General features: G+C 45.3%; 1 protein-coding gene across 1 annotated transcript in view; it reads left to right on the plus strand.

Annotated features, from left to right (window-relative positions):
• Nucleotides 1-5,335: 5,335 nt before the first annotated feature.
• Nucleotides 5,336-22,391, plus strand: part of LOC135921894 (voltage-dependent calcium channel gamma-8 subunit) — a 56,886-nt gene continuing 39,830 nt past the window's right edge. Inside the window, exon 1 of the mRNA XM_065456303.2 lies at nucleotides 5,336-5,540. The gene's annotated coding sequence lies outside the window, so the exon portion shown is untranslated. The remainder of the gene's footprint in view (nucleotides 5,541-22,391) is intronic.

Below are 22,391 nucleotides of genomic sequence, written 5' to 3' on the forward strand. Positions count from 1 at the left end.
GCAGTTTAGGAGAGAATATAGCTTCTGTTCTATTTGAGCCATTATAACAATTTTTTATCCCTACGATAAATGCATGGAATGTGAGCTAAGCACAATTTTAGTGTAATATTTCCTTCAGGCTCTCTCTTTTTTTTTAATGACTCATGTTTCCTACGTCAAGATTGGATTTTCTTTCAGACAACCTTCAAGGGATCTAACTCCAGTTCAAGTCAACCTGGGACATTACACTTTAGCATACACTTTAGACATTCTAGATTATTTCTATACCCTAACCAGTATGTTTGTATCTGTCTAGATGCTAATTTTTCTCCAAACAAAAGAACCCAATTTCTTCAGAATATTGTGCACTACTTGTCCTAGGGTAAAAATCATTTTTTTTGGTATTGGCACATCACAAATACATAACGTATGCAAATTTGGCTGAGATATAGCCATGAGTAAGCTGGTTTTTAAGTGTAGCGCTCCTGTCTAAATACATGAGCACGAAGAAATCATTTTTCGTGGCAATAACCGCACCAACTTTGATGAGGCATGCTGAACTTAAAAGAAATAGTTTATATCAAGTGACCGAAGCAGATTATTTATTCTGGTCGCCAATTGTTTAGAAATTTATAAAAATTGAAAAAAAAAAGCTTTCACTCTGTAATTCAATAAAAGTAGTATCAAAATTCTGTAAACTGCATTTGTTAAGAGATCTATGGGGACAAAAATAATATATGTAACTCTCAAATGTTCCATTAATTTGTGAATAGGAATTGCAAAACCATTGCAAGCATTGCAACACTTTCACGTAAGCCCTAAACTCATCAAATTTGGCTGCTTCAGATGCTCTAACAGACGCAAATTACAAAACTGCGATATTTTGTTTTTAGTACAGAGTTCCGGATTTGTAAACTTTGTGTACCTACATTTTTTTTTCTCGGGCTTGCCGATTTTCGAAATCTTTTCTAAAAAAGTCGAGGTGCTAACTCGAAATCATGCTTCCTAGTAATACAAGAATTTCATTTTCTCTCTCGCATGCGACAAGTTTGATTCAAATCGGTCAAGCGATACTTTCTTAAAATCATGTTTGCTTTTTACATGTATCTAAATGGAGAAATCAGAGGTAGTCCTAAGTGAAAGCTTCCTCCTAAAGACAATCTGTTCCGCGTGATAGTCACATGACAGCACATGTTGGCCAGTGCAATCATATAAGGTACTATGTAGGCTAGTCGTAAGCACCCTGTTACGCTGGAGGCAGTGGAGGTGGTACATGACTAGAGGTATGATATTCGTCTTCCTTGGGTTTGGGCGCCCATGGATCGAGCATTTTATGTGCATTTCGTGAGCAATCTGTGCATTTCTGAAGTACAAAAGGAGGGAACTTCCGCAAGGCTGTGACTGTGTGTCCTCTGAACCGTTCTGCAGCACTTGTCTATACATTTATAGAAGCAAGTTTAGCTCCTCTTCTCATCATCAACCATACCGATAATTCCACTCCACTTTCCTCTTTCCCAGTGCAGAGCATTGGGGTGGTTGCCCAGCTCAGTGCAGTAAAAATGGTTGAGTACCGAGTTTTGTTATCCATCGTAAAACCCGAGGCGGTAATAATTATCCGGGAGCGTTCCAACATGGAGTGCGTCGTTGCCAAAGTGTGGCATTGCCACATAAAACCACGCAAAAATTTCGCACTTGCTATCGTCCGCAGCACTTCGTAGGCGCTCAGCTTCGACAGGCCCTCACGGATATGCGAGTGTGTGTCTGAGAACTAGGGTTGCTGCCACGCGCTTTCTCTAGAAACATTGAGGCATGCCACGGAAGAACCCCTTTTCTGTCATCATGGTGGTGGCTATCCCAATGCGCCATACGGGACAATCAATGCCTTCACCTGGAGTATTCCCGACAAATATGAAAAACGCGAGAATGTGATTTACAAAAGACAAGATAAGAATATAACTGAGGCAGTAATCGCCATATCTCCGTTCTCCCATTTTTTTTTTTTCGAAAGCACTTGAAATTTGTTTAGATACAAACGGGTTCTACAGGAAGACCGAGCAGCTAGGTGGGAAAGCGTAAAAGAAAGGAGCACATGAAATTTGCCCAGTTAACAGAAACATGGAAGGATCCAAGTAGTCACAGTTAATACATTTGGCACAGAAATAGAAGGGTATGAGATACTGTAGAAGAATCGACATTTGGGCGAGTTGGTACTGGTTGAACATCTTGAAGAGGCAGCATAAGACGAAGACAAAAGTCAGGGAACACACAGGACTGTCCTGTGTGTTTCCTGTGTGTGCTTTTTTTTTTCTTTCGTAGTACAACCGAAGACTGGAAGAAGCTGCCAAGTGATCTTCTTCGTCTTGCGCTGCCTCTTCAAGGGTATTATGTACGTATATATATATATATATATATATATATATATATATATATATATATATATATATATATATATATATATATATATATATATATATATATATATATATATATATATATATATATATATATATATATATATATATGACTCGATGAATGACTAGGTCACGAGATCACATCTAGCTGTCACTGCAAGAGTGCCTGCAGTGCACATTAAAAACAGCTTGTAGATTGACTTGCGTGAACTTAGTTAAGTAAAGCATTCCAACCCAATTTGTAATCGCGTGGAGGAAGAAATAATTTGTAAATATGTCGGTGCGTGCAAAACAAGAGAGCAGATTCTGCGCATGCCCGTGTCGGAATGCGTGGGATGACAACGTACCGGTGGCCTAGCGCTGGAGCATGCCGCAAGCAACATCCTGGACTAGGAGCATCGATAAAACGTCCTCTCTTTTTTTAACTAAAGGTGCTCTCTCTCTCTCAAAAGCGGCCCTTGTGTGCGAACTTGACGGAAGAGCTTCCACCGAAGCTGGCTTCTTCGCAATAAGAGACTGTGTGGGGCGAAGCCCACTTTACGTATTCTCTTCGTTGCGCAGGTGCTATGTGAACGTCGCTGCGGCTGTGGTGCCATGATCCAATTGTAAGAAAAAAGTATGCGTCAGCCTCAATGGAACTTACATGACAACACGTGGCTCCGAAACCGGAACTCCACATCTGGTTTTTTTTTTTTTTTCTTTTCACGGCTCTGCGCAATCCTTAGCATCCCGTCAAGTATTGAAGTAATGACGCGCCAAACGGGCGCTCGGTGACTATGTAAAAAAAAAAAAAGGCGCTGGGCCACATCAGGAATGCTTCTGCTGTACATATGTTAAGGCACTAAACTCTGAACTTTTATTTTCCTTGCTTGCTTTCTTATTTTGTTTTGCGGGGCAGGGGCTATGAAGATCGCGTCAAAGCGTCCGAGAAATGTCTTGCAATTAATGGCATTACATTTCTGCAACGGACGTCGCGGCCTATGTGCATACCTGCCAAACTTCGAGCTTTAAAATGCGTAAAACCCAAATAAAAAAAATGGGGGGGGGGGGAGAAGATAGCGCACATTTTTTTTTAAACCTTGCCCTAAGCACACGCCTTCTCAGGGATACATACGCTGTTTATTGAAGCTAACTTAAATTTCCGCGAAGCGCACAAGCGTCAACCAACGAAGTAACGTCAACCAGTTGATCTGACTCGGTCGATCAGCATACTCCAGGTGCGCTGTATCCGATTGCCGCTATAGTGCTGTATATACGATAAAGACATGTACATCGATCTATAAAGACATGTGCTCATGACGTTTCAGTAAGAAAACACCATGATCAAAATATAAGGTCGTACCAAGCCTGTATTAACGTTCTTAAATGCTTTTTTTTTTCTTTCGTAGTACAACCGAAGACTGGAAGAAGCTGCCAAGTGATCTTGTTGATTGATACGATTTTCGAGACGCTGGAATTGCAATCTAATGAACTAATTGTGATGTGCCGATTGTACAGAAATTGTAGCTTCTAGTACGGAAAACTGCATGGACAAACTTCTCCTTTCACGAGTCCTTGTTTATTACTATTATCTTTGATGGAGTTGAAATAGCACAAGCGCTCGTGTACCGTGCATTAGACTCCCGTTAAAAAAAAAAGAAACTGACATGCCAAAATTAATCGCACTACACCATGCCTCATAATCAGATCATGCCGTTTGCACGTAAGACCCTAGAATATCATTAAATGATTTTTTATTTATGGATGTTGAATGCTTACTTGATCTTTATTTCTTATGTTTGTATTGCTATTTTACCAATATGTCAAATTTAGGTTGTAGCTAAATCACCCTGCAATAATGCCTTATGGACGATTGTGGGTATGTACTATAAGTAAAAACACTCACGACAGTATCCATCTAACCGAGTGTAATAAAGGACAGCAGTGTGCATGCCTCAGAGATGGAATAGGTTGACACAACGTTTCCTCGCGCTTCATGTTTTGCGTCAAAATTTATTTTGATCGCCATTTATTATTAGACTTCTCTTATGTGTGTGTGCGCTCTCAAGTTATGATCGTTCGTGCACTTTTAACAGACGCACATGCTTTTGAGCAATTAAAATCCTACTACTTCCGGAATCGTGTGTGAAATGTTGGTTGTACAAATAACGTTGGCTAAATGACCTTTCTTTTTTGATCGAATAGTCGCACTGCTGTTTTCGATATTCGTCTGTTCCACATACTAACATAGCACTTACAATATAGTCCTGTAGCAGCTGTGTTAAAACCACTTAACTCGCGGCGGAATTCATTATCCCATTGATTGGGTCCTTCAGGACAAGTACATTTCCTCAAGAGGCTCTTTGCGAAAAATAAACTGCTAAAATGGGTTTCGACTGTTGATTACTAACCAGCTTGTGGACAAAATTCTCGACGCGACGAAGGCAACGAATGTTTCATCTGTGCAATGAATTTTTTTCACCACTGTAATTTTCCTACATAATTGAGAAAATCTGGGCTGCTATTTGTTGTTTGTTCTTACTTCTTTCGCGGCGTAGGGGCTCGTCAAGCTGTTTCCAGGATTTTTCCCCTGCCTCTTCCATATGCATACACGTAAGCTCAATAAGCAACAACAAACAACAATACTTCGATGTAGCGAGGATATCGTTAGTTCACGATTCGCTATAAGAACGACCCATTGTACAGGGACCTCCAGAGTACACGGTTGATGCACGACGGAAGCCGAGCACCGAGCGAGAAATCGTCCATGTGCGCTAGGCCTCTTTGGCTCTTCGGGACCTCGCGTCGGTCACGGTTTCGCAGGCCCCATGACCTGCACGTGGAGACCGGGGCAGTGATGGCCTCAGTTTTCTCATCACTCCGGAAGGTGGCGCTAGTTGTTACTGTCGCTCGCCTCGCCTATCGCTGTGGGCCGTTTTTTTTTTAAACTTCTGTGCGGCCAAAGCCGGGCAACAGCTGCCAACGGCGCGGCTCTTGCAAAATGAGGAGCCGGAGGGAGGTCCCCGGAGTAGGATTGAAACGGCGCACCCGGAAAGTCGCGGTTGGTCCGTAGTGGTGGTCCGGCGGTGTTTTGTGGGTGGCCCGGGTCGGGGCGCCGAGCGCGAGCAGTGGTGGGTTCTCTGAAGAGCCATCCGGATTACGACTGCTCAGGTACGATGCTCTGCATGTTGTTTTTTTGGTACGGCTTGAAAAACTCGCTGAAAGTTAGTGCACCACGTGCTTCGAAAAGTATCGTGTTGTGGTGCACGCATTCTGGGACTCTCTGCAATTCAAGTACAACAGGTCGATTATTCGTTGGCACAGGCTGATCACATGCGAAATGGACGCTCCACGTGGGCCGGGCGTTAAACAAAGCTCTTTAACGCCAGTGTGATCGCTGTGAAGCAGCATTGATCGACCACTGTCTGGTCCTTTGAGCAAACAGTAAGGCGCAATGTGTTCGACCTAACTGGGCTGTTTGAGAGAGAGGGAGAGAGAGAAAGCACGTTTGAAATAATTCTCACTTTTATTTATTTCTTTCTTTATTGCACTGCTGTGAAATGCCCATACCTGCCTACGGCTATTTAACCTCGACATCCCCTTCTGCATATTTATTGCCCTATAAACGTAAAGTTAATTTATAGGAAGCGAATCCGATAGGAAAACTGACATTTTGAATGTCGCTATCATACTGACATTTTCAATGTTTTTACCATACTCCCCTTAAAGCTATCATTATGTCCTGTCCAAGCGAACCTCGCAAGAAATCCCGAATTTCACTTTATTTTAATGTAGGATGCTGCTAAACTATGTACACATGGTTCGAGCTATTGCGAGGAATTCGCAAGTTTTTTTTCTCTATCGTAAGAACTTTTTTCCATTGACCAGCTCCTTTCGCTATAAATAAGCTCGTTGTTATAGGATTGGTTAGCGCCTGTCTAGAAGCTAGCCTAGGGTACGAACCGCTTTGCGACAGCTGACCGTGGGTTCTCGGTATGCGGCCTCAAGGAGTTGCGCCAAAAACCTGCTTCTAGTTAGAGCAGACGCGCTTTCGAAAGAAATATGTCGGCTTGTGTCACGTGACCGAATTGCGATCGCTCTTTGTCGGTTCAGCAGCAAAACATGAGCACAACCAGGAAAGAAAATCGGCCCGGGCTGCAGCCCAGTTGGCGACACCGTCCACTTGCAGCTCGGAGCACTGCATGACTGTGCAGTAGATGCGTGACCTTGGGAGGAACGTGCAAGCGCGTTCCAGCGCAGTTAGTGGCGCAGCCGATTTTAAAACGGTCGTGCTCCGTCTCTACAATTCCGTGCAGTGAGACGAGATGCGGGGTTCGCGTGGGCCAAGTCAGAAACGAGAGCCGGCTGCATGTTTGAAAGACGCGAGGTTGCTCGCCCATTGCACGCTAGTAATATTTCCGCGACGCTTGCATTGAGTCGGCGTTGTGCGATCAGCGCCGGAAGTTGGAGGATCACTTCGGTTTCTCCGTTGTGTTGGGTCGACGCGACCTGTCTTTTGATGCAACGCAGAGAATTGGTTAGACGGGAAATAGTTTCGACAATGACCCGACTTTGGAGGTGGAGCGACCGTAGCATCTTTCCTAGAAATTTTTCTAGAGCGAACGTTGGCGTTGGTATCTATGGGAGACGCAAGCATACTGTTCTTTGTCATTGCTGTCAAAGAAAAATAGCGCCTGCAAACAGAGAACTCACATGGGAAGAAAAGACAAAGACAAGCGCTTGGCTTCGGCTTTTTTTCCTTTCCGTGTGAGCTGTCTTTATTGTTGCGCTAATTTTCCTCGTCAGCACTGTAAGACCAACTACCCAAGCCATTACATCTTCTTGTATCAGCCAACACGTGAATTATGAGTAGGTACATGGAATGAGCTGAACTTGGTCCTTCTGGCTTCGAATGGCTCTGTGACTTTGTAAATCGATCATTTTCAACAAAACGTTGCGTTGTAAGTGCGACAGTTCCCAATGATTACGCGCGCGCGCAGAAACTGGTTGCCTTCATTCGCTTAGAAATATATGATCGGTTGGAAGTTTGGAAAAATAAGAGCTAATAAATAACGCCACAAGAACGTCTGTTGCCACAAGCTCGAATATTAGACAAATCCACATGCTAATCATAATTATCTGAACGATTGCCGCGCCAGAGTTCGCGCTAGTGATTCCCTGAGCGGGTCGTGATGAAGTTGCCGTGGCGCCGCTGTCACATTCAGTGCAGGAAAATAAAAATGAATAACTAAAATAAACAGGCACGAACTCTTCAGACGCGAATGTCTTCGGAAGGCAAAATTAATAGGCGCTTACAAAGTTCTCAAATTCCATTTGACTTTGCTAAAGTTACCTTGCTTCCTTGTCCGTTGGTGAAATAAATAAATAAATAAATAAATAAATAAATAAATAAATAAATAAATAAATAACATTCGTTTATCTAGATTTTCCTCCCTCTCTGCTAAAATCATTGTTCGAAGCAGCGAACAACTAAATATATGGCAAAGTATACGCGTGCTCTGCTCGTGTCCATTTGTTTACGAACATACAAATTGGCTGTAAGGATTTTTTAAAGAAGCTCAGCGACCGGAGATACATGCTCGTGTGTGGATTGTGAGGGAATGTACTGGTACGTGTGAATAGACTGAAGTCACGTGTTACTTGCGCGCGCTCCCACGTCGAAAATGTTAAGTGCCGAAAAAGCGCTTTCCTGCGCCAAGGTTTACGTCGACCAAACAGGAAAATTTGTTTACGACAGGTTAAGCGACCATCGCTATGCTAGCGCCAGAAATTTACAGAAGGCAGGCCACCTTGAGACGTACTGCCAGAAATTATCATGTAGTACATTGCGACTGGAAGCTTAAGCAGAGATCCTGACACGTGCCTGTGACGAGGCCACCAGGAAGGTTAACGAAGCACCGTTTACATGTGCGAACAAAGAACAACGTGCCAGCGTGTCACGTGTACTGTTAACAAGGGCAGAAATTTTATTCGTAGTCAATCTGCTGCTATCGCAACTCTACAGCGTGGACTAGCGTGAGCTTCAGCGAATGACACAATCGCGACTTGTCATTAACTAATACTCTTTTTATTATCATTGTTGATTTGGCTTTTGCGTTGTGTGCGAATGTTTATTCACTCTGCACCATAAACCGACGTACACCATTAAAGGTCCTTATGGGAACAAATTGGCCTATAGGTGGTATCCTTGCGCCCTTTGTAGCCAAAAATGTCCTTTAGGGTGGAAATCGGTTTACAGTGTCTTATAATTGTTTTGATAAAATGACTGTGTATGTAAGTGATAACACTTTCTGACCGCGAGAGAAGTAACCAGCACCGTATCAGTGCATCATCTCCCCCTCCTCCTCCATAATCATCACATTCATCATCACCAGCTCCGGTTCATCTACCAGTTATGCATAGTTACCCTTTTCTTCTGCCAGCCGGCTCCAGCGTATACCCGCAGATGTTTTAACCACCTAATTTAGCCAAGCTAATTTTAGCCAAGTTTTAAAGGTATGCCGAATCACGTTTAGAGGACGCGATCGAATGCACGTTGTTGGCCTTTGGGCGGAGCAAGTCACGCATTATTATTATTTTTTTGTAATCTACGTAATTACATAATTGGTGAAGAACAGCTAACCAATTTTGCAATCGTTAACGTTAGGGCAAACCCATCAACGAGAAGGTCGTAGCACGTTCTAGAGAACGTCTAATTCAGCAGCTTCCGTCTTGCTACTTGTTAGTATAATTATTATATTTTTTGCGCCCAACTAAAGCCTGCGAAATACGAAAAGAAAAAAATTACCGACGATTACGTTACTTCCTAATGCGAAATTTGAGCGCAGCAAATAAGCTGTTTCACCTTTTCGATAGATTGAGGCAAAGAAATCGAGCAACATATGTATGCGCTATCACAGAATTTTTTTTTTATTTTTCACACGTATTCCTTTAACAAAGACTCCATTAACAGTTCTTGACAGTCATGAAGGAAGCTTTGTGGTCGGAGAAATAGACTGATATATGTTCGACTTGGTACACCAATGCTTGATTCTCAAAGACGAGATCTATACAAGTGCCTCGCGAGGTTGTCACAGCCGTGGGACGCGTTACGAGCGAGAGGAACGGGATGTTCTCCCGCATAAGTGTTAGGAAATTGCTGTTTGTCTTTATGTCAACATTAAAGTCCCCCACTACTAACATCGGTGTGGATCGATGGACGGTTAATGCGAGTTGCAGGAAGTGCACGACGTCTTTCGTGAGTGCGGTAGCGGACTCACGAAAGCGGTATCAGTCGGTCGCTGCTAGCGCTGGGGGGATGAAAGGGGGGCGGAGCTGGTTATGAGGCCGACGACAACGCGAAACCCAGGAACGGACGCCAAAGAGCCATTTGTGTAGCCAGCCCTCCTCCACAGTCTCTCCTCCTCCCTTCCATCATCCTCCCTCGCCCGGAGAGCCGACAGCGCGCATGCGCGGCGGCGCATGCGCGGCGGCGGAGCGCGGCGGCGGAGGCGAGCTGGTTACGAGGCCGACGCCGTCGACGACGACGCCGACGACGACGCGAAACCCAGGAACGGACGCCAAAGAGCTGCGCTCTAAAAAGCAAGGCATGCGGAGATCCCTGCTTCCGCGCCGCGATTGCGGTGTGTCAAACTTGCCGCGTCTGAACGAACCGCGCATTTAGACCGGCCTGCTTCCTGACCGGGGTATGTTGGAGAAGTATGGGAGAGGCCTTTGCCCTGCAGTGGGCGTAACTAGGCTGATGATGATGATGATGATGATGATACCTTGTCTGATCATCGCTATCATGAGCCGCCGCGAGGGAGCCCCATCACTGGCATGAATCATGCACCAAGCGCTTGCGTCACTGCCCCCTGTCACTTTATTTAAGCAGTTGCACTTGTTTTAAGTTGATTCCAAAAGCATGCAATTCCTTACAGTTACTAGACGCAACATGTGGCGCTATAGCGTCTATACGGGAGCTGTAGGCAGGGCATGATGGGTAGTGCATGGATTTGCCTAAACTTCGTCCTTCTGGCTTTGAATGGCTTTGCGAAGCGATAATGTTAAAGAAAGCAGTGCGTTGTAAATAATTAAATAAAACACTACTACAATTGTCCGACGGCAGGATTCAAGCGCAGGATCTCTAGCACAGAAGCGCTATATTGAAAACAGGACGCACGGACAAGCGGAACCACTGCAATTAGCAGCGATTATGCATGCTTGCAGTCTTATTACACTCTGCCTAAAAAAAAGAAGTATAAAGTGCTTTAAAAATTAGGCCAATTTAGGCCCAGATAAAGCGTCATAAACGAAGCCACAAAAACGTCTCAGCCCCAAACACGGAGGTCAGGCAAATCCATGTACTACCCATCATTCCCGTGGTGGCTCAACGTTTGCAGCGCCAGCGTTCCCTTCACTAATTTCTGTAGGAAAATATGTTTAAAAGCACTGGTGCGTTTTCTAAAAGCATCGGGACTGCATGAAAGGCTGCAGTCGAAGTAAGGGAACCTTGCGTTTGCGTGGAAAGGTTCTCTTCATATCTTCTGTTCTTTGCTACTAAAATTTGCGACCCTTTTTTCTTCCTCCAGTGCAGATCTTTTCATATCATGTCAACGCCACGTCATCTGCTTCACGTCATGCCGATAATAATAATATTGTTACGGTGCAAGAAGTTCACAAGTTAATTCATTTGTTTATTTGTTTATGAAACCTGAAAGACATGCAACGTGGCGGTTCTACATGAGGGGTGGGCATGACGTGGCGTTAACAAAAGAAAGCCGAGACGGTGGTGTTGAAGTGCGCGTTTGCTGGTACATCCGCAGGCAGGTTGCTCCAGTCCGTAGCTTTGCGCGCGGAAATGGGCCATAGTTCGAGCATGTGGTGGGTATGCTGGCCTCTGCAGACTCATAGGGCTGGGGGTCCGGTCCGGAATAGGGAACGAGGAAGACTAAGCGTGAAAGGCAGTTGCAAGTCATGAGCCAAGTTTTGAAACAACAACAACAACGACGACGACGACGACGACAACAACAACAACTCTCTTGCCTTTGTGTAAAGTGCCCGTTTCATTTTTGTGTCAATGATCTGAGGCTTACTGCATGCAGTCAGCAATGAAGCACACTAATTACGTTCAAGTAGCCACATAGCCACTGTTTTGTATGGGTCGCCTCACAGTGCCTAACCGCGCTCATGGCTTTAGCTTTGCGCCACGGCCAGACACGTGGAAAGGCCGCCGACCTCGTGGTTGCCATGGGCACCGACTTGGCGCGCCGAGATTCTCTCGCAACAAAGATAAGCGCTGCGTCGCGAAAAAAAAAAAGAAAAAGAAAACCGTGCGAGGCTTAATTCACCGGTGGCGCTGGCACCGAACTCTTCTTGTTGGGCCATGACACACACCTACCACACGGTTGGCTCGACGCCGAAAGCACGTTCTTCATCCACTGCTGCCAATAACGAAATCACAGCGGCGTTCTGTGGGCAGAGCAGTGACACTGAAGGTGCTCCATACAGTTTGGCCACGGCCACGTCGACAACAAGGGTTGCATGCGAAGGTTAGATAGATAGATAGATAGATAGATAGATAGATAGATAGATAGATAGATAGATAGATAGATAGATAGATAGATAGATAGATAGATAGATAGATAGATAGATAGATAGATAGATAGATAGATAGATAGATAGATAGATAGATAGATAGATAGATAGATAGATAGATAGATAGATAGATAGATAGATAGATAGATAGATAGATAGATAGCACTGAGATTACGTTTATTTACAAGGACCCTGAATCTTGTGTTTAGAGCAGTATTCAATGCCACTGTGTGTTTGGAGTCGTCGGCTAATTCGTCCTCGCTCTGAGATGTGCCTCTCTCCTGGTTAGCTCTATTGGTAGAGCTACCACCGCGGAAGGGCGCTGCTCCTAGGTTCGATCCCCTGACCAGGACGACTTTTCCGTTCGATTGCGAAAATTTCTGAGAAACCCGTTCCAGTCTAGTTCGTAGCTCCGAGCTGCTGCCAGGTGGATCGCAGTTCTTTCCTTTCACAATACCCGTGCCCGCGCTTTTGTGCGAGAGTCCTCCTTCATGGGGATGAGTAGACGGGGGAGGAAAGTGGACCACGTAGAGGCTGTTCTGCCATGGTTGGCGACCCAGAACTCGCCATCGATTAATGTTAAATGTAAGGGAGCGACGTCGCCACCCATTGTCTCTGGGACAGTGCCAGCAAGTATGTGCGGGCAATTGTGGATGTATAAAGCTGCGCTCATATTGGCGGGGAAGTTGGGTCGGGATGTCGCCGCCCTCGGTTAAGTGCCTGATTTGCAGAGTTATTCAGCGCATCGCCGAGGAAGACCGCAGCACACTGTATCTTTGATGATATGGAGGTGGCTGTCGTCAGCCATTCCGCAGTGTGTTCAGCGGTGAAAGATATGCGAGGAATAATTGTGAGTGCAGTACCTAATCATAGAAGTAGTGTATAGTCAGTGCAAAAAGAATAACAGAGGAAAGGACAAAAAAGGCGTTCAACAAAAGGAACACACAATCGGAGAAGGTTCTACAGGACTTGCAGATATGTGTCTGGTAAAATTGTTTGTGACAAACCTAAGAATACCGTGGCAAATACACCATTATTCAATTCAAAGGGAACTTGTATGCACGAGCTAGCCAATCCCATTTGCTCCTTTCCGTGACGCCACAGCGTAGACTAACTTCTTTCAATATCGGCGTTGCTCGGTAACTATGTATTTGGGGGACGGAGGCATCCACTGAGAGCTGTGCATTATATGGGCAGTGAGTGTAGTGCCGTTTCGTCGATGGCGCTTGTACCGAATTCACTCAGGTCGGCACCGACTCTAGATGCTTCGCGATGGGAGGGGCTGAGTGGCCGGGCCACCGACCTTGAAACAAAGAGAAACCCAGGAACGCGGGGAACCGGGAAATGTTTCTGCCCACCACAGCGCGCATTGCGGCCCCTATTTTCTCCGCTTCGCCCAGCGGGCTCGCAACGCGTGGGACGGGTGTTGAAATGTTTGGCATCAGAGGCGGGTTTCGTCAAAAAAAAAAAAAGATTACAAGAGTGATGAATACAGCTACGGGCTATCTTTTGAAAGCGCTGCTTGTTGCACGTGCGGCTTGGAAGAACGAGCGCCTGTCTTGCAAAGAAGCATGCGTGGGGGCGTCGAAACTTTTCATTGCGTCACTGTCAGCGTACATCTCACGATAATGTACCAGGAATTGTGTCTACAAGACACAATTCCTGTTGCACTGTAGGCTTGTGCCAAAGAAATTAGAAAGGAAAATCTGTACGATAACACAAAGGACAGTGCCTTGCTCTTTGAGGCTCAAGCCAGTTGCCTAAGGACAAAAACACACCGGAGCAAATATTCGGAAATAGATGAGGCATGTGCATGCTGGGCAGCAAAAACCCCAAGACTACTAAGCACATCCTAATGAAATGCGAAGAGATTCACCCAGTGAGAACTACAGGTAGCGTACACCTTCCTGTCACCCCCCCTCTCTCTCTCTCTCTCTCTCTCTCTCTCTCTCTCTCTCTCTCTCTCTCTCTCTCAGAAGCGCTTGTGTTTAATGTGGACGGAAGTGTCAACAGGTCAGCAGTCGAGATAAGCAAGATACGTTCGAAGTATTGGTGGCAAAAAAAAACAAAAAAAAACAGGGAAGGCATTGGTACGACCCAATCCCACTCCACTCCGTATTTCATAAATAAAATTCACCCAGAAAGAGAAATTAGGACAGAATGTAACGTGTGCGATGGCATCATTGACATCAGACACATGCTGGCGGGCTGTCCCGCGACTCTCGCCGACCCCGAAGAAAAATGGCTTTACTGGCACAAGTTCATAACAAGCTCTTCATATCAAGATCAGCTACGGGCTGTCCAGAGGGTCCACGATGACGCCATAAGGCTCGGCCTGGCGGTGCCGACGTGGACGCTGCCCGCCTCGGTCTGAAAAGACCGGGCTTCAGGACGCTAATAAAGTTTTGTGAATGAATGAATGAATTGGTACGACCGGATCTCTTACAATTAGGGCTAGCTGTACAAGGTAGATTTGAAGGGAAAAGAAGGAGATACATACAAAAAATGTTAGATAGAAAACATGTATAGCATACCTGACTAACCCAAGCAGGCTAGGTGAATATTTTCATCACCCCGTTTCAAAGGGGATGTCATTGAATCATCATCATCATCATCAGTCCTTTATTGTGTGTCTCGTTATTAGTGTGCACTGTACTTAAACATTACCAATTACAAACTCGCTCAAACGTCCACGCTATATAGGGATTACTGTGACGGTCTCTGTGTGACACTCGCGTTGTTCACGAACGAAGAGTCCCCCTACGGAACTTGTTCTGCTCCCTGAATTCTCAGAACCTGCCATATTTATTACGGTAAGAAAGAGAATCTGGTACTACAGCCTTTGAGCACGTCATGTCGTGAATAAAACAGATCATTGACGGTTAAGTTGACCGTAAAATACATAAGAAGAAAGGCGTACAAAAAACCTGAAGTTTTGTTTCTTTCACTATTTGAGCGGCAACACGCAAAGATACACAAACGCTTGGCGTTCGCTCCCCCACCAGCAGACTCTTCGCGCACAACGTCGGCCTCATCGCATTTCAAAGCGCCAAATATTTCGCAAATGCGAAAGAAAGATGTGATATTTTGCACTTGACTCTTACGAGCTAAATGTCTGGGAAGGTTGGAACTGTGTTATGCCAGACCGCTAGCCTAGAGCAATAGTCTCTATTTGTTTTAAATCAGGTATCCTAAAGAGCCCAGAGGGCATTACATAAGGGGGGGGGGGGGGGTCAGGGGTGAGGTGGTCACAATGAATGCGGCAGAAATACCCGAAATACACAACTAGTACGACAATATGAATCAGAACACCAAAAATCAGTAAGCACGCATTTGTGCAACGACAATTCTTATTACAGAGTATATACACTATGTGAAAAAAAAGGTATATTAATCACAAGGTTCAAGGTTCCTAAAATACTTCAAACACTTATCATAATGAGCGGTATTACATGCATATGAAAAACAGCTCTAAATAAAACAAGGAAAAAATAATTTTGAGCATACATTGCTAAACATGCAAGCAAAATTACAGATTACAGAAACGAACTACCGTCGTATTTTATTCACACCGAGTAGCGTACTCATAACCGTGCAAATAATTAGCGCATTCCAAGAATTAATGTATCACAAGGAAAGCGTAATGTCAACCAGCAGCGAAAATACGCAGGCGCTGGTGGGAGAAATTTCAATGATAGTTGAGGAGGTTACCGAGCGAAAGGTTGGCATACGACTAGCGGTTTAATGTATAGTAGATCAGAGTAGGAAAGAAAATAAAGAACGCAGAACTATCCCCTCGCACAATACCTCGGAAACAGGCAGCACGGAGCAGCATGAAATGAACAAAGCGGTAAGTCGAGCTTTATGGCACCGTCAATAACCGAAATGTTATCCCTCACTGTCCTTTCGGTTCCACCACAGAGATGAATAACGTTTTGTTTACTGACGGTTGCCATAAAGCTCGACTTTCCATTTCCGAGTTCTTGTGCGATTGAGATGGGTCTGCGTTTTTTCTTTTCTCTCGTTCCTTGATCTATGGCGATATTATAACAGCAGTAGCATGCCAAGGCTTTTGCTCGCATAACGTATACCCACCCGTAATTAAATTTTATCTCACCAGCGCGCACGAATTTTGACTGCTGGTTGACAATGCGTTTTCCTTGTGAAACATTCTTTAAATACGCTGATTGTGTACCCAGTGGGTAGGCTATGCGGTGTGAACATAGTGCAAAGACAGTGCGTGTTCGAGAGACTGTTGCCTTATATAGGTTAGCGGTCTGGCATAACGCAGCACTAACCTTTTGAGTAGTTTAGCTTGCGTGAACCAAATGCAAAATATATCATCTTGTGCCTAGTGCATGTCATGTGGTAATTCAGGCGAGAGTTATGCGTCAGCGATCACTAGAGCGCCTTCTGTCAAGGAACTCAGGGCCGTACGTTTAGCCACCTTCATTATTGTTATAAAGGAAATCTGTTCGAGAGCGTCTCATTTGCTTTCTTTTTAATCTGATGATTCTATGGTCGGCGTCCGCTTTTCTTTGCCATGATCATCCCCGACTAGACGAGTTTTCGTCACGCCCTCGCTTTTATCTTCATTATTCTGCATTTGGGATATACAACACCCGGTTATGCTCACAGCGTCGCCATGCAGCGTTCTGTGGCTTCGACGCGACGAACGCGTTGTGGCCTAGAGTTCTTCACTATAATGTTGTGGCTAACGAATGTAGAGGTAAACCGCTATAGCTTTAGTCCATATGACTTTCACCGAACAAAATATACTTCCCGTCACAACTCTGCTTACTCAGTATACACTCCCGTTTGCGACGCGTTTTATTGCCGTTTATAGCGCTTATATGCATAAACTGCGTGTCTTTGAAAGCGAAACAAGCGCTGATCATGCGTTGCTGCGGTTGGTGGTGACGTACGTTGCACTGGCGGGATTATCCTGTCGGACTTGACCACCAATTGTTCCGTCTGAGGATTTCGGATGTTGGTAGAACGACTTGCGTTGATCAACTCAGTGTACTCGAAGGAAGGCCAATCAGAAGGCGTAGAGTTCTCTTCCGGATCAATTAGGACGCAGTATTCCCGGCGTGATTTGTGCTCAGTTAAGGCGTATGGAAACGCTATGTCTTGGAAACTTGCACGGGGCAGCACGCTAATCCTGTATTTCGTCCAAGCCATATCGTTTCCTGCTATAAAGTTATTAGAGGGAACTCTGCATATGGCGCTGCGATTGCTCTTCCACCACGGAAATGATGGGTAGTATACGTCTATTTGACTACGTGTACCTTGGTTACGTATTATCCATGTATTATCCACGTATTTTCCACGTATGAACACGTATTATCTTGGTTCTTGTGGCTTCAGACGTTCTTGCGGCTTTGTTTGCTATGCTTTATCCGCCTTTGTTGGCCTAAGTCTTGAAGCATTCCTATTTTTCTCAACGCAGAAGGCAATAGGACTCTGCGCACACGCATAATAGCCTGAGAATTGTATTCATAAAGTACTACGTTGCTGAAAATGATGAACTTGCTAAGACACAAAGCCTTTCGAGTCCATATGGGCAAAGTGATGTATGAACCATCGTTAGTCACCTTTGCACCATCGTTCCCGTACTGGTTGAACCACCAGGCTATACAGATGCTCCCGTAGACACTAGCGCCAGAGTTCGCTATAGTGAGCATTGTAGGAAACTCTATGGTCTAAGCTCTCCAGCCTTCGCAAAACAACGTGCTGTCTCTCTGTCCCTGCGCGTGCACTGCACGCGTGCCCGCGGGCAACTTTTTTTTGTGCGCTCGCTGAACTGTTTTTTGGAGACCCCCGGAACACGCCCGCGTCAGAAATATGGTACCACACGCGGATACTGCGGTATGAAAGGACGTGCTCTTCGGTAGCAGCATATATGCGGAGCTGCGGTGGCGTCCAGCCTTCGCGTGCATCAGGAGTGTTCCTCCTCTGCTCCGGCGCGAGTTGGGCGCGGTGCGTGTTTGTTTGCGCTGCCTCTCGAAATGGCCGCGTCCCTGGGACGGCTGATCCCGTTCACGGCGGGGCATGTGCGTTCCTTGCCAAGGAAGCAACGGCGCCGCGGGAAACAAAATATTGCAGCATTAGCACAGCGGACGGTGGTCCGTCTATCTGCTGGCGATGGGGGCGAACTATATATACATGTGAAGTCACCTGAGACCGGCTTGAACGTGTTGGCGATTTGAAGTGAGTTGAAGACACAATGGTTTCGACAGTGTTGGCGATTCGAAGTGGATTGAAGACACGGCGCTTTCGGCAGTGTTGGCGATTTGAAGTGGGTTGAAGACACGACGCTTTCGTCAGTCTGCAATACAATCCACCTCGCCTAATCAGCGAACCCAGCTTTGAGGACCTACAGGTCCCGCTAGTCAACGAGAGACGGGAGCCGGAAGCAGGGCTCACTCGTCATCCTCCTCTATAATCTTCCTAAGCGTCAGCAGGGGCGTCTAATAAGCTCGCTCGGAAGTCTGTTTAATGCTAAACATACTTTTCCCCAACCAGCCGCCCTGCGTCTGCAGGTGTGCATCTGGCACGCGCTTACTGCACGTCCTTCTATATCGCCACAGTGCACCGGCGCCTCCGAGAGAGGATGACACACAGCATTTCTTCACGAGACAGTATACCACAGGCAGTGGGTCGATATCATATACCACAGCACTGTAGTATATACATTGAAGGTTTAAAGGCAGACCAAGTAAAACTTAAAAACAGGCTTCTCGAGTTAAATGTATGCTTGCTTCGGAGTCATGGTGTTAGTGCTGGTGGACGTCAGAAAACGGGTGATATGTGGCAGTTAATACGCTAATAATTCTGACTAAATAAATTACTTTTGCTAAATCATTCTTCTGCTAACTAATTTTTTTTGCTATTAGATGTCGGCGTCTTATTGTAATTGGAAAATTGAAGATAGCATTCAATACATGCCAAGTCAACTCGTAAACCTAAAAAAGAAAAAAAAAGAGCATTAGATTTTTTTTATTACAATTTTTTTTTCGGAGCTGCGTTGTCACAAATTGCAACTTCCTGGGCGCGCAAAACCGAAACTTGCAGGCTGAAGGACGCCCGTACCAAATGTGCCCTGACTTCGGTATGTCATTGCATCAGTCAGCTAGGTACGTTAAGTAGACGTCATTTTAATACCCCCTTATTGAATATATGCCCGAAACCCTGTAAATTACTTTGAATATATTGACCAAATAAGAGGGCAGTGCGACGCTTGTTATCTGCGCTTATACTTGCGTATGTGAGAGTTGGTGAGCGAATACACTGAATAAGTTATCTGCGGCACTCAGCAGTAGCTGCGACAGGAGGCGTACGAAGACTTACCCTGAACTGTTACACTTCTCTTTCAGGGAACTATTGCCCGTCAAAATCACGCGAATCACGCACCTGGAGGGTGCGGTTATATTCTTTTTTTTTATTTCTTGCGTACAGCAAAACAAACCATAGACAACAGAACTGCTTGTCGGCCTACATTTGCCTGCATGTGCGACGCCATCTTTCATTAGATTTAGTTCGTGCATGTTTTAACTTGCGGAGAAACCATAGGCGCCGGGGTGTATCCAGCGCAGGCGTCGTGTTTTCAGCATGCTTACACCTACACGTATACACGGAGGCTGTTTGGCCGCGCCCCTGCGACGCCTGGTGTTGTGGTCGAGTTAGCGAACGTCAGAGCGTATGCAGTCGTTATACGAGCGCATCTGGCGGGTGAGTTATAGTTGGGGCCGCCGCACTATCTATACACACTGCCGGAAAGCGTTTGTGCTAACACCGCGCGTTTCTCTCCTTAGATGGCAACGTTCGTCGACAGGAGCCGTTCGTGGAAACATTACAGTCGCGTTGATTCTTTAACTCGGACGACGCTCCATGCAGCGCATGCAGCTACTGTTCCAGCAAGGTTTATCTTTAAACCTGCCGCTAAATGTACCGTTTTAAACGGCTCATAAAAACAACTGACTTAAACGGGGACGTTATGTTAGCGCCACGACAGAGAGAGAGAGAGAGAGAGAGAGAGAGAGAGAGAGAGAGAGAGGAGTGACAGAAGGGTTAACCACGGCCATGCCCGGTTGGCTACCCTATACCGCCCGTGGCTACCCTGATGTCCTTGTCGTCGTGATTGCTTTATTTCGTGTGTGTGGTTTGCGTGCGCCCTTTAGCGGTAATTATGTCTCGCACAGTGGCTACCCTGCACCTGGGAAGTGGAAAGAGGGAAAAACAGATGAGGAAAAAAAAAGAATAATGAAGCGACAGTCAGTGTGTATACGCCCGCAGAGGAATTTTCGCTGGCAGTCACAACTTCGCAAGTGTTTGTATACAGTTCAGTCGCCTTCGAGGAGCGCTTCGTCCGAGAGTGATCTGTCATACGCGCGGCGGAGATTATAGAACGCTGTCGCATTGTACGCGGTCCAAGATCGCGTGTTGCAGCTCGTAATGGACCGTACTGCGCAGGTTTGACCTGGTGTCATCGCGCGCGACAGCCACAAAATTCTCCTCGCAACAGCCCAGCATTCTAAAGAATACTTCCCGGGATACTTCGGTAACCCCGTGTTAATTTCCTACGAGCCTCATAGCCTCAGGGCTGTTTTGGGGTGCATAATCCAATGAATGAATGAATGAATGAATGAATGAATGAATGAATGAATGAATGAATGAATGGGGAATCATGAAATTGTTCTACGCCATACCCTGCAGTCACCATGGTTGTTACGGCATTCAAGGTATTACGGCATTCATGCTAAGCACGAGGTCTTGGGTTGTACTCTTAGCGGCAGCGGCCGCATTCCGGTATAGATGCCGAATGCAAAAGCATTTGCACGCCGAGTTTCCGTTCAGCTGAATTAAATTACGCTTCATGGTACAAACATACGACGCAGCCCTTAGATGCGGCGTCTCTCTAAACCCGGAGCTGTAGCATTGGTGCGAGAACAAACCAGTCTTGCTTCATACGTTGTGTTTCTTGTTGTAAACATTTGTTCAAGGAACAAGCCTGACCTATTTGAATGAGTGATTGGCGACTAATGAGAACGAAGTTTGTTAAGTTTGTCACCCCAGTGCCTGTTTGTGAACGGTGAATGCAGAAATTCCTTGAAATTGTAGCCGTGGGCGGTTTGATCTACTGCAGCTTGAAAGACCCGTGCCTCCTTTATTTGCATAATTGATTACTGCAGGTAAACGAGGCAGGAAGCACTCGCAATGCTTTACGGTGGTTGACTAATAATTGAACCTGCCTGTACTTTCTTAGAAAACACCATTCGTGGCTCCCTATTGGCTCCAGAGAATCATGACACCAATCGATACGCAAGTTAAAACGAATTTTAGAGTCGTGCTGTGGATTTAGCCCCGGCCAACTTCCACTTCCCCTCTGATGCATTTGAAACACAGAAACACTCTCAGCAGGCTACCCCTGGACCAAATTGAATTAAGGGTGTTGTGTTAAGCGAGAAAAGCAACTTTGAACAATTGTTGGAAGTAGAATATCAATTTAAGCCATAAACTTGCCGGAAATCGCTAAATAAGTAAAGATTGAAAAGGAAGTGTCAAGTTTACAAGTCTAATAATTGGACTGCATTAAAAACCAGTCCCAAATTTGTAAACACGCTTACAGTGTACAAATAAGACAAATATTATGTTTAAGTTCATAGCTTGCGTGAGATAGTGACACTGCTTACTTCTATTATGCGAAAAGAAAATGCAGCGCTGATAAGTAAACTACAGATCAGCAATACATTTTCACGCAAATTCGACGATGCAATTTTCGAAATTGATGCTGTAAAGACACAAGGTGCCTGCCAATTTAGTGAACTTCATGCTTTAACTAGCTTCATTTTAGGACTAGGACACGTCTCCTGGATTGTTAATTAGCCACTTCATTAGCGAACATCACCTAATTAGTTTCGTCAGTTGAGAGATAACACATGATATATCCGACGTCCGGCGCCACTAGTGACATGTTGCGTAAAATAAAAGAGAGAGATAGCCTCTCAATTTCTATTACCCTGATTTTTATATCCGGTTTATGTTTTCATTAATCTGCCGCAGTTAGCCCAGTGACTATGGCATTCTGCTTCAACACACGAGGTCGTTGGTTCGTTTCCCTGTAGCGGTGGGCGCGTTCTGATGAGGGCGGATAGCAAGAAAGCGATCATGTACTTAGATTTAGGTGCGCATTAAAGAACGCCAGGTAGTCGAAAATAATCTGGAACCTCAAACTATACGGTATACCCTCATAGACCGCACGTTATAGTACAAGCCTAGCCTCAGCTCACCTCACCTCACCTGACCAAACCTAACCTAAATAGAGAACCAAGCCAGACCTAAGCTAACCGAACCAAACCAGACCTAACATATTCTAGCCGAACAGGTTATACAAGGTTAAGTTTCAATAAATCCGCTATTTGG

This window comes from Dermacentor albipictus, chromosome 8, assembly GCF_038994185.2.
Source record: "Dermacentor albipictus isolate Rhodes 1998 colony chromosome 8, USDA_Dalb.pri_finalv2, whole genome shotgun sequence".
NCBI classification, from domain to species: Eukaryota; Metazoa; Arthropoda; class Arachnida; order Ixodida; family Ixodidae; genus Dermacentor; species Dermacentor albipictus.